This window comes from Hemitrygon akajei, chromosome 23 (genome assembly GCF_048418815.1).
Source record: "Hemitrygon akajei chromosome 23, sHemAka1.3, whole genome shotgun sequence".
NCBI lineage: Eukaryota > Metazoa > Chordata > Chondrichthyes > Myliobatiformes > Dasyatidae > Hemitrygon > Hemitrygon akajei.
The window spans coordinates 16,555,659-16,568,575 of NC_133146.1; the positions used below are offsets into that span (position 1 = coordinate 16,555,659).

Genomic DNA, 12,917 nt, shown 5'->3' on the forward strand with positions numbered 1-12,917 from the left:
CTTGGAGATTTGGAGATGAATTCACCAAATTCATCAGAGGGTATTCATCAGAATGACTCTTGTGTAACCATTAGAAAGGCTTTGGGTATCAGGAGGTGAGTTACTTACCCAGCCTCTGACCTGTTCTCATAGTCACTGTATCACTGTGCAGCAGTACTGGGTAGCACTGTAGTGGTTAACATAACACTTTAGAGTGACCGCAATTTGTGTTTAATTACCACTGCTGTCTGTAAGGAGTTTGTACGTGCTTGTGACCATGTCTGTTTTCTCTGGGTGATCCAGTTTCCTCCCACATTACTAAAAGACATGCGAGTTACAGTTAGTAAGTGGTAGGCTTGATATGTTGACGCCAGAAGCATGGCGACACTCGTGATCTGCACATCCTCCGACTCTGTTAATCATTGATGTAAACTGTATATTTCTCTGTATATTTCATTTTGCATGTGACAAATAAAGCTTATCTTTATCTCTTCATCACTGCAGCTTGTCCAGTGGAGTTTAGTACCAATGGTGAACCCACTGATGATGAGGAACTGAGTAATTGTAACGCTATTGAGTTCAAGGATAAGGCTTGCTATTTTCTGGCAGTTCTGTGTCGTTTACCTGCATATACTGTACCTGGATATGGTTTTAAGTCTGTGGCACCAAGCAAAGGGTGATTTATATGTGGGGGGGTTGTGAGTGGAATTTAGCATTGCACAGTCATTAGTAATCATTACTGCTTATGATAGAAGGAAGTTCATTAAAGAAACAGCGGAAGATATGTGGGCCAAGCACACTGTCCTAAGTTAGACTCTGCAGTGATATTTGGGGCCTGGGGTGATTGACCTTTAATAATAGCAACCATTTTGTGCAAGGTAGGACACCAGCCATTGGAGAGTTCTCCCCTTGATGTCTGGTTTTACCGATTTGCTTGATCCCACCCCTTGTCAAATTCCACCTTGATCTGAAGAGCAATCACTTTGGGCCAAAGCTGTAATGGGAGTAAAAACTAAACTAGGAATCAGTAAGCAGGTTATTAGTGAGCCTGTTTCAGTATACGGTATGTGTGGACTGTACGGTAGTTACAAGTTTGCTGTCGTAGTAGGTCTGTAGCCCCATATAAGCCAGATTGGATAAGGACAAAAAAAATTACTGAACCATATAATTATTAGCAATGCAGTACTGGTCATATTGACTGAAATTAGTTTGTTCCAAATTCCAGATTTAAATTGAATTTAAATTTTACAGCTGCCATGGTGGGATTTGAATTTGGGGCACTGGAATATTGGTCTGAGCCTCTGGATTATTGGTCAGAGAATTTAATTGTTAAACCACCACCGTTGTCACTTCTGTAAATTCAAGCTAAACTCAGCTTCTGTCTGGATGATTCGTGTTAGTCCCCTGCTTTCCTCACAACATAAAGCATTTGCTTCATCCATGTGACTGGACCGTGGATTTAAAAAGGATTTTGCTGTACAGGGTTTAGATATTGATTGGATTACTGTCATTTCGAGACAAGATCACTTTGGAGATATGCATATATATTTTCCAGTTGTAAGATTGCACAGATAACTAATAGATTGTTCCCTAAATTCAGAATATTTTTATCAGCAGGATTTATGACTTCATAGAGATATAGGGTGAGCTTGTGTGGATCTTACTCAGTATTGCAAAAAATACAAAATATTTTGAAAAATAATTTGAATATGGTGTGATTGAAGATAAGTATCTTTTCATGCATTGAAATGCATTAAGGTGCTTCCAGCAGATTTATGTGAGGTGATATGTAGAAGACATGGCATTTGTTGTGTACTAGCTGCATAAAGGTGCAATTCATGTACAATATTTGCTTTACCCATCTTCTCCACATTACTAGAATAATACCTGATTTGATGGTTTCTCCCCTCAGGGTATAGTCAGTATGTGTAAAGTATTTTCAGTGTTGAACTGGAACGTCAGCAGAGAAATTCTTGACACTTAATCAAGGGAAAGTATAAGTATTTCAGTTTGGGGCTTTCCTTTTTCACACTACCTTCAAGCAGAAATAGCCTGATGTTAGTAACTATGTCCTGTTCTGCCTTAGCTTTTCTTACATTCCTCTTGCCAACATCAAATAATTGCACTTTTTAAAGAATTTGTGTTTGTTTTAAAGATGGCTTTGCTGATGATGCTGTTTGGCAATGACCTTTAGCCAAAGGGTTTTCTCCCCTCATAGGTTCCATCTTGAACTTGAGCAAACAATGCCATTGAGGATGAAAAATATAAAAGTCTTTTTTGGCTTACGGTCTTTTGCATTATATCAGTGTGCTAATTGCAGCAACTCTCTTAAATTTAATTCCTTCTCGTCACTAGAAGTTTGCAATATGTTTATTTTTGCTGTTATTTTTAATGTCACAATTTTTCATATTTTCACCTTGTGGTGAATCAATAAAATTACTCAGTGACTGTCTTTAGGATGTTAGGAATTTGAATTGAGCTCGAAGGATTGCAGAGGATGTAGCAGGTGGATAGAGGTGGATACTTGGTTGACAAAAAGAGAGGATCTCACATTTGGAAAAAGGTCATGTCGGATCAGCTGTTCACTGTTGGGCTATTTTTAAATATAAGGATATGGTAAATTGTCACATGTACCAAACTTGCATTACAAACCGTTTATACAGATCACTTCATTACAACTACCTTCTCCATAAGCCCCCTTCTGGAAAGCACTTACGGGGCTATTAAAACAAAAAACTTATACCCTTTTAAAGATGTCATTTCCCCAAGGCAGTTGATCTAGTCAGTCATTCTAGTTAATCTGTCAGTGTGCTGTAGAGACTTTAAACCACTAACTTATTTAGAAATACAGCACGGAACAGGCCCTTCCAGCCCACTGAGCCACGCCACCCAGCAACCCATCAGTTTAACCTTGGTGTAATCACAGGACAATTTACAATGACCAGTTAACCAACTAACCAGTAGGTCTTTGGACTGTGGGGCAAAACCAGAACCCTCAGAGGAAACCTATGTGCATATGGGAAGGAATGTGCAAACTCGCTTACAGAGGTCACCGGAATTGAATTCTGATGCCCTGGGCTGTAATAGTGTCGTACTAATACTGTTTACTTTGTAAATACATGCTGGTATTTATTTACATATACACACACACTTTAGCTTCTAACTTTATTTTTATATAATTCTTCATACTTTATAATTATTGATTGTTTTTTGTGTTGCATTTTGTACCCTGACCAACACACCATAGCAAGTTCCTAGTACATGTACAAGACAAATAAAGTTGATCTTTGTTGAACAATACAAGATAAAACAATAACAGAATGCAGAATAAAGTGTTACAGTTAGAAAGAAAGTGCAGTGCAGTTAAACATACTTAGGGAGATAGATTGTGAGGTCAAAATTCTATCTTACTGTTCTTGGGAACTGTTCAATAGTCTTAAAACAGCAGGATAAATCAATTACTATGCAGTGCCAGTGAACACTAATTGGGGTTTAATTCCGCCGCTGTTTGTATGTTCACCTTATAATAGCATGTGTTTTCTGCCTCATCCCTAGGACATATGATCTAGGCTTAGTAAGTTGTGGGCATGTTACGTTGGCACCAGACACGTGTGACACTTGTCGGCTGCCCCCAGCACATTACAAAACAATGATGCAGGCAATGTATTTCACTAGGTACATTTAATATCAGAGAAATGTATACAATATACCTTCTGAAATTCTTTTTCTTTGCAAACATCCCAATAAAAGAGGGGTGCCCCAAAGAATGAATAACAGTTAAATGTTAGAACCCCAAAGCCCCCTCCAGCTCCCCCCACCCAGGCATAAGCAACAGCAAGCAATGATCTCGAATCTGCCTGCCTCCAGAACCATGAAACTCCGGCACCCTGAAGGTGCGCTAGTCTTCTAGGCCACGTCCTTGGCATATTGAAAAACGACCAATCCTGAGACCTCGAGACCGGATCCCATTTCCACAAAGGACCGAAGTCAGCATGTAACTCCAGGTCAGGGTCTTCAAAAGAACCCTGAAAAGGAAAAATAGAGATATTAAAGATAGAAATAGAGTTGTTTGCTGCAAGCAAAGGAGTCGCTGTTAGGTGCCATCATCCTCCTAAGCTCCACCCTCTTTTCACTATGTTTCGATGTACATGTGACAAAATAAATCTAATCTAGATACTGTTGTCAAGCCTGCTGTGCTTGCAGACATTGTATTGTCTGCCTAAAGATACAGCTTTGGGAAGAGTAGTGTAAATGTAATGTAACATCTCAGGAAGGAGAAACCTTTGACCTTTGGCTCAGAACAAATTCAGCTTCATTTTATCTTTAATCTGGAGTTGATTTCTTTAGAAAGAATCTTTGTTAGTATGGTCCATTTAAAAAGAAAACCAGTTAGTTTCAAAGTAATTGTTTCTGTAGAAACCTGTCAGAAAAAAATGCATCCAGACGGAACTTAAGTTAAATTTAAGTGAGGATACTGTGACCGTGGAAGATTCAAACTATTTTGGCTATCTAGCCTTCGTAATGCCTCAAAAAAGGTCCATCATTAAGGACCCTCACCACACAGGACTTGCCGTTTACTATGTTTGAACAGCAACCAGTCAGAGATTGGGAGCGGGTTGGAAAGTGTACATTAAAAAGCAGCGCTTTGCGGGAGTTTTTTTGTTTGAACAGTGGCCATCAGAGATCATGGTTCATTAGCCAGGACAAATAAAAATAAGGTGGGGGCAAGGAGAGGGACCTTTGTTGGAGTGGACGGTGTTAGAGTGGGGATTTGAGGCTTTAGCTCTTTGAGACCAGCAAGGAGAGGCCTGAGTGGGAGAAGGTGAAAAGCTGTAGGTAGATTTTTTTTCTGTTTATTAATTGTTTCCTTCTTTATTATTGCACAGTTAGAGCAGTAGAGATGCCAGGCAGGAGAGTTGAATGCTTCTTTTGCAGGTTATGGGAAGGCAGGAAGACCTCCAGTGTCCTTGGTGACTTCACCTGCAAGAAGTGCATCCAGCTGCAGCTTCTAATACTCTGCATTACGGAGCTGGAGCTGGAAATGGATGAACTCTGGATCAATTGGGAGGCTGAAGGGGTGATAGACAGGACATATAAAGAGGTAGTTACACCTAAGGTGTAGCACACAGGAAACTGGATGACAGTCAGGAGGGTGAAAGGGTTAAACAGCCAGTACAGAGTACACTTATAGCTATCCCCCTTATAAACAGGTATACCACTTCGGGTACTGCTGGACAGGATGATCAAGCAGAGAAAAATCACAGCAGTCAGTCCCTGGCACTGGGTCTGATTCTGTGGCTCTGATGGAAATGGGGAGAAGAGGTAAGCTGTGGTGATAGGGGATTCAATGGTTAGGGGAACTGAAAGGGGCTTCTGTGGATGAGGTCAAGATTCCTGGATGATATATTGCCTCCTAGTTGCCAGGGTCCTGGACATCTTGGATTGAGTCCTCAGCATTCTTAAGTGGGAGGGTGAGCAGCCAAAACTTGTGGTCCATATAGTTGCTAATGACACAAGTAGGAAGAAAGGCATGGTTCTGCAAAATGAGTTCAATGGGTTAGATGTTACAGTAAGTTAAAGGACAGGACATTCTGGATTGTGATCTCAGGATTGCTCCCTGTGTCACGTGCCAGTGAGGCCAGAAATAAGAAGCTCATACAGTTTATCACATGGCTAAGGAGTTGGTGTAGGACAGAGGCCTTGATTTTTTGGATCATTGGGCTGTCTTCTAAGGAAGAAGGAACCTGTACAGAAGAGATGGTTTGCACCTACACTGGTGAGAGACTAATATGAGAGAGGTTTGCTAGTACTGCATGGGGGTTGGGGTGGGTTAAGCTAGAGTTACAGGGGGATGGGAGTCAGAATGCCAGAATAGTTAATGGAATGGGTGTGGAGACATTTTTTTAAGACCTCAGACAAAGTTAGGACTCAAAAGGTGAGCACGGTGGGATGAATGTTTTGCGTTGCCTATATTTCAATGCAAGAAGTATTGTGTGAAAGGCAGATTAGACGGTTGCAGGAGGGGCAGGTCAATATTCCAGGGTTCTGTTGTTTTAGTTGTGATAGAGTGGAGGGGGGGTTAAAAGGAAAGGGATGGCATTACTAGTCAGGGAGAGTGTTGTGGCAGTGCTCAGGCAGGACAGACTGAAGAACTCATCTAGTGAGGCTTTATGAATGGAACTGAGGTTTAAGAAAGGTGTGACCATGTTATTGGGGCTATATTATGGACCAGTCAATAATCCATGGGATTTAAGGGAACAAATTTGTAGAGAGGTCGCTAACTGCTACAAGAAACAGAAGGTTGTGAACAGAATAGTAGATGATTTTAACTTTACACATACTGACTGGGACTCCCATACTGTAAAAGGACTAGATGAGATAGAGTTTGTCAAATGTATTCAGGAGTAAGTTATTAGAAGGTATTCTAAGGGACAGGATATTTGAGTATTTGGATAGGAATGGACAGATTAGGGACAGATAGCATGGCCTTGTGCTCGGTAGGTCATGTCTAACCAATCTGATAGAGTTTTTTGAGGAAGTTACCAGAAAAGTTGATAAGGCAAAGCAGTGGATGTTGTCTATGTGGACTTCAGCAAGACAATTGACAAGGTCCCCCAAGGGAAGTTGTTCAAGAAGGTTCCGTTGCTTGACATTCAAGAAGAGGTAGTAATTTGGATTGGACATTGGCTTTGTGGGAGAAGCCAGAAAATGGTAGTAGATCGATGCCTTTCTGACTGGAGGCATGTGATTAGTGGACTGCCACAGGGATTGGTCCATTGTTGTAAGTCATCTAGATCAGTGATCTGGATGATAATGTGGTTAACTTGATCAGTAAATTTTCGGGTGACATCAAGTTTGGGAGTATTGTGGACAGCAAGGAAGATGATCAAAGCTTGCGGGTTCTGGACTGGCTGTAAAAAATGGACTGAAAAATGGCAGATGGAATTAAAGCAGACAAATATGAGGTGTTGCACATTGGGAGGACCAGCCAGGGTAGATCTTACACAGTGAGAAGTAGGGCACACAGGGGCATGGTAGAACAAAGGGATCTGGGAATACAGATACATAATTCATTGAAAGTGACGCCACAAATAGATAAAGTCATAAAGAAAGCTTTTGGCACATTGGGCTTTATAGATCAAAATACTGAGTACAGAAATTGGGATTTTATGTTGAAGTTTTATAAAGTGTTGATGAGGCCTAATTTGGAGTACTGTGTGCAGTCTTGGTCACCTGCCTTACAGGAAAGATGGAAGTAAGATGGAAAGAGTACAGAGAAAATTTACAAGGATGTTGCTGGGGCTGGAGGACCTGAATTATAAGGAAACATTGAATAGGTTAAAACTTTACTCCATAGAACATAGAAGATGAGGGCAGATTTGATAGAGGTATACAGATTTATGAGGGGTATAGATAGGTCTTTCCACTCAAGTTGCATGAGACTACAACTAGAGATCATGTGTTAAGGATGAAAGCTGAAAAGGTTAAGGGGAACGTGAGTGAAAAATTCTTCACTCGGGTTGGTGAGAGTGTGGAATGAGCTGCCAATGCAAGTGGTGGATACAATTTCAATTTCAACATTTAAGAGAAGTTTGGATAGGTACATGGATGGGAGGGATATGGAGAGCTCATGTCCAGATGTCAGTCAATGGGACTAGACAGTTTAAATGGTTTGGCATGGACTAGATGGGCTGAAGGGCTTGTTTCTGTGCTGTAGTTTTCTATGACTCAATAACACTCTCAGGGAGGAGATAGAGAAGCCTAAAGATCCACTTTAAAGATGCATTTTAGGAACAGTTTTTTTCCCTTCTGCCATGAGATTTCTGAATGGACATAGGACTCATGTACACTACTGGACTATTTTTGAGCACTTTTTGTACTACTTGCTGAATAGTATATATTACACTGTAAGGCTGCTGCAAAGCAACACGTTTTATGATACATGTCAGTGATAATAAACCTGATTCTGAATCTTCTGATACTAAAGCTTTTTCTGGTGGGTCTACCTCATACTAACTTTACAGAGTTTGTACTGAGTAGGCCTGCCTAAGTAAGGAGAGTGCTGCTGTTTGTTCTGTACTCAATTATCAATCTATGGATATTGTCACTTGCTCTGAAGCAGTGAACTTGTATATCCCATCATTAAGGTGGAAATGGCCAGTGGTTCAGTTCTAGGGCAGCACGGCAGTGTAGTGCTTTATAGTGCTAGCTGTAAGATCAGGGCTTAATTCCTGATGCTCTCTATAAGAAGTTTGTACATTCTCCCCACAACTGCATGGATTTCTTTAGGTGTTCTGGTTTTTGCTCATGTATGGGTTAAATTGTGGGCATACTATGTTGGTGTTGGAAACACGGCAACACTTGTGGGCTGCCCCCAGTACATCCTCAGACGGTGTTGGTTGTTAAGGTAAACAACACATTTCATTGGTTGTTCGGTGTACATTTGACAGTAAATATCTTAATATTTAATGCTTTGTTTAAAATTTGGATTGAGCTCAAAATAAGAGTGAAACCTGAATGTAATTGACTGGACTTTCCACAGATTAGAGGGAATGGATTAGGAGTTTTCCACCTGATGTACCAGTGTCAGCTGCTGATGTAGGAGAGTCTGTCCATTGGCACTGTCAAGGCAGGCAGCCAGCAAGATGTATTATATGATGAACCAGAGGTTTATTCTGATGCTCCTGCATTGTAAAATGGCCACATATTGTTAGTCAGAAGATTAGTAAAGAGGAGGAAAAGTGGCTGTTAAAGTGCACGTGCTAAATATTGTGTCTCCTCCCAATGACTGTTATCATTATGCTGATTATGCCTACTGGCAACCCTGCTTACAATTGCTTCAGTTGTCAGCTAAGGACTTTCTGCCAGTAGGTCCTTAATGCAAAAGTCATTCTTTAATGGGAAGCTACATCATTTGTTCCAGGATGTGTTAGAATTTCACTCGTTCAAGGACAGAGGCAATGTTCCAGCAATGCAATAAGTGGAGGTTGAAAATGTTTGTCTTGATCTGCTGCTGCCATATTTTGTAGGTGCAAGGTTAATTCATTTTTATTGATAGAGCTATAGATTAGATGTAATTTAAGGAATCATTTGAGACTAAAATTATTCTCCAATGCTAGGAAGCTAGTTATTTGTGGGAAACTATTTTACTGGTATTGTACTATATATTTGGTGTCTCATTCAAATATTTCCTTTTTTATTCCTCAATGTTCGTTAAAATTTGAAAGATACAGTTGCAAATGCAGGAGACAATCTAACTTAAATCCTTACACTGTCAGACATTGTTAGCATTCATTCAGGCTTTTCACATTTCCTGCAAACTTGCTAGAGGCAGGTAACTGCAGCAGGACTGCAGTACTTGGCTGTCGGAATTATTTATGAGCCCATAAAAATTGTATTGCAACATTAAATGAAATTTGTCAAGAAAATGATGTACGTGGAGCATTATGCAAAAGTTGAATGTAGTGACCTTTTTTAAAAGCAGCAAACCTTGAATAAAATTATTATTTGGACAGGACAGAACCCCTTTATAGCTGTTTTTTTCTCACCTTTGCTGAACGACTCAGTCATTGTTAGGGTGCAGCTTCATAAGCACTTGTCAGCATCTTGTACCTAATCTGCTGGGTGTGTGTGTTGTCCTCATATGATATCAGCAGGGCTGATGATCAGGAACAGGAAAGCCGCTTCACTTCCTCTCCCCTAATTTGGAAGTACAGGTCGACCTTCACTAATCTGGCACCATTGGAACCTGAGGAGTGCCAAATTAGTGAAAATGCCGAATTACAGAAGGATCACATTAAGCAATAGCTAACAGCCTCATCATACCTTTAAAATATAATGTAAATCACTACAAGTTAGATAATAATGAAACAGAAATATTAAATGAGTAGCAAGTGAAATTTTAATAAAGTAATATACTGTACAGGCACAGATAAAATAAAGGGTACAGGTAAACATACAGGAGTTAACTTATGCGGAAAAGTTGAGTACTTCCGCTTCTAAAATGAGACGTATAATATACCTTCAGGCAAAGATACATGTCTGCAAGTGTGGAGTTGTCAGGGTCATCAACATCTTCATCTTGAAAAATGAGTGAAGTATCAGGAACTTGTGCTGAAACTGGCACAGCAGTTTCTTCAAAAACTGTTGATGTTGGTGGAAGCACATCTGGGTGAGCAGAAGTTGATGGCACTGGATTTTGAAGTGTTAGCTCCCCTGTTGCACTTTTTTCTAGCAATTTTTTGAACATATCTTTCAAGGTAAGCGGTTTTGTATATTTTGGTCTCTCATTAGCTTATCCTGCAGCATATAAACACTCATTATTTCTTGCTCAGTTATAAAACATCATTGGCGATCTGTTGGTGATTCTGCATCTGTTGTTGTTGGTGTTCTTCTTGGTGTACATCTCCAATACAAAGCAGTCTCATCAGCATTGTACTCCTGCTCGGGGCTTAATTTTTCATTGGAGACTAACTTGGCGAACTCGTCAACGAACTCTGCTGCTGCTTCCTTATCTGCTGAACTTTTTTCACCATACACTGCATGAAACTGTAAGCCATGACGCTGCTTGAACCAATGAAGCCAGCCTTCACTATAGTCACACTCATAATCTAGTCCTAGTTCTTCATGAAACACTTTTGCTTGTTCCTTCAAAATATCTCCAGATAGTTCAACACCTTCACTTACACGAAGATTAAACCACGTTATCAGCACTTTATCTACTTCCAAACTTCTTCCATCTTTCATTGTTTTTCTTATGCACTACTGTTTCTTTGATCCACTAACAACAAAAAAAATAGCAGTTTTTCTTTCTGTTTCTTTATATCATACACTGTGGAAGAGCCAATGTTGTAACACTCGCACAAACTTTTCACCGACACACCACTGTCCAGTTTTTTCAAGAGTTCAACCTTATCTTTAATGGATAATGTGCGGTGTTTTCGCTTCACAGCACGAGGTGCATTTCCTTTACTCACTGGGGCCGTAATTCGGGCTAAAGAAGAGCAAATGATATTAATAAATGCAGGAAAACAAGCAGAAATCGCCTGTCTGTGCTTACAAGTGTGAACAGATCTAGTGGAACCAAAACAATGCGCAGCAGATTGGTACGGTGGCCTGTGGAAAATTTGAAATCAGTGCCGGATTATCAAAGGAACTGGATTACAGGTAATCGGATTAGTGAAGGTCGACTGTATTGGGTCCAGCTAAAATAGCCCAATTGAGATAATTTGGTAAAGACTTGAACCATGCAGTTATAAGACAAATAAGAAAAAACTGCAGATGCTGGAAGTCTGAAACAAAAATAAAATGCTAGAAATACACAGCAAGTTAGGCAGCATCTGTGAAGAGAGAAACAATTAAATAACAGGTAGATTTTTAAAATTAGAAGATAGTAAGATCTTGTCATTTGCAAGATCTGTTCTTTTTTTGCACATTTGGTGTTTAATGTTTTCTTTGAATGTTTTGTTCGTAGTTACCTATGAAAAGCTAAATCTCAGGGTTGTATTCTGCACAGTACATAATTTGATAATGTACTTTGAATCTTTCAAATAGATTAGCACATCCTAGTTCAGGTTATGAGCAGGTGAGCAAACAGGCTATGATGCAAACCGGAATATGAAGACCAGTTTTGGGAATCTGCAGTTCAAAGAGACTGTTGAGGAAAGTCATTCAGATCTATTACCAGTGACATATGTCATGAAATTTGTTATTTTGCAGCAGCTGTACAGTGCAAAGACTGTATAATCTATAAATGACAAAAATAGTGAAAAGGAAAGGGATCATGAGGTAGTGTTCACAGACCGTTTGGAAATCTGATGTCAGAAAGGAAGAAATTATTCCTAAATCATTAAGTGTGAGTCTCCAGGCTCATGTACCTGAAATGTTATGTCTGTGATGGAGCTGGCTGAGTCTATAACTGTGAGTCTGCTGGAGGCCCGGACACAGCCTGTCTGTGTGGGTGGGAAGGAGGTAAGGGACCTGTCTTGCTGCTGCTGTTGTTATTTGTGTGATCTGTGAACAATGTGGATATGTTATGTTGGCAGCAGACTGTGTGGTGACATTTGTGGGCTGTCCCCAGCGCATCCCTAGATTGTGTTGGTGGTTAACACAAATGACGCATTTCACTGTATGTTTTGATGCACACATGATAAATAAATCTGAATAGGTGAGGAGTAATTGAGAATAAAGAATCACGTTAGAATAGTAAAACCCAGAAGGTTTCAGCATCAGATGAGTTGAAGCTAGTGCACAGTGGTTGACATTACCAAGGTGGTAACGTGCAGTGTTAATGACACCATACATGTGAAGCTGATCTCAAGTTTGAACTTTACACCCAGAGATGTACCCAAGGTGTTGAGCAGATAAAGAGAGTAGACTGAATGCATTTAAAGTATCTGTTGTCTCTAGATTGGCTGCAGATTTTTGCAAGCTAGCTGGGCTCAAGGTTTTTGGGATGACAGATGATTCAGTAACAAATGCTCCAGCGATGACATTAATTGTATAAGAAAAGTGAAAAGGAATGCAAAATCTCTGCAATTTTTAGAGCTGAATGGTTTTAATTATATAATCACTCAGGACCTTAATGTGATAGTATTTTTATGATCCCTTTTCTATAAACTGCAAACCCAATAATGCAAATCTTCCTGGTTGGAAGATTTTGCATTTTATTGAATACTTCCCTTTAAAATATTATAACCCACTTTTCCAGGCAACAGCACTTGGCAACATACAGCTTGCCTGCAATGGAAACTTAAATGGAATTTCATTTTCTCAGTAACTAGTGTCAATTTTTCGAGGAACTGCATTTCAATTAACATAATTGTTGAGTATGCTGCTTTTTTAGTTCAGAACACAGTAGCTATCAAGAAACTTGAGTCACGTCACATAGTAAAGGAAGCGATAAAGGTTGAGGTAAGTAATAAAGTTGGCAGTATTTG

At 39.8% G+C, this 12,917-nt stretch overlaps 1 protein-coding gene across 7 annotated transcripts in view; it reads left to right on the forward strand.

The window, feature by feature from the left end:
- r3hcc1l (R3H domain and coiled-coil containing 1-like) overlaps positions 1–12,917 on the forward strand; it is a 315,233-nt gene that overhangs the window by 36,633 nt on the left and 265,683 nt on the right. The window contains exon 1 of one of the 7 annotated variants that reach the window (XM_073027036.1): positions 5,210–5,301. The exons of the other annotated variants lie outside the window; for them this stretch is intronic. The gene's annotated coding sequence lies outside the window, so the exon portion shown is untranslated. Of the gene's footprint in view, positions 1–5,209; positions 5,302–12,917 lie in introns of those variants that run through there. 7 annotated transcript variants of the gene reach the window in all.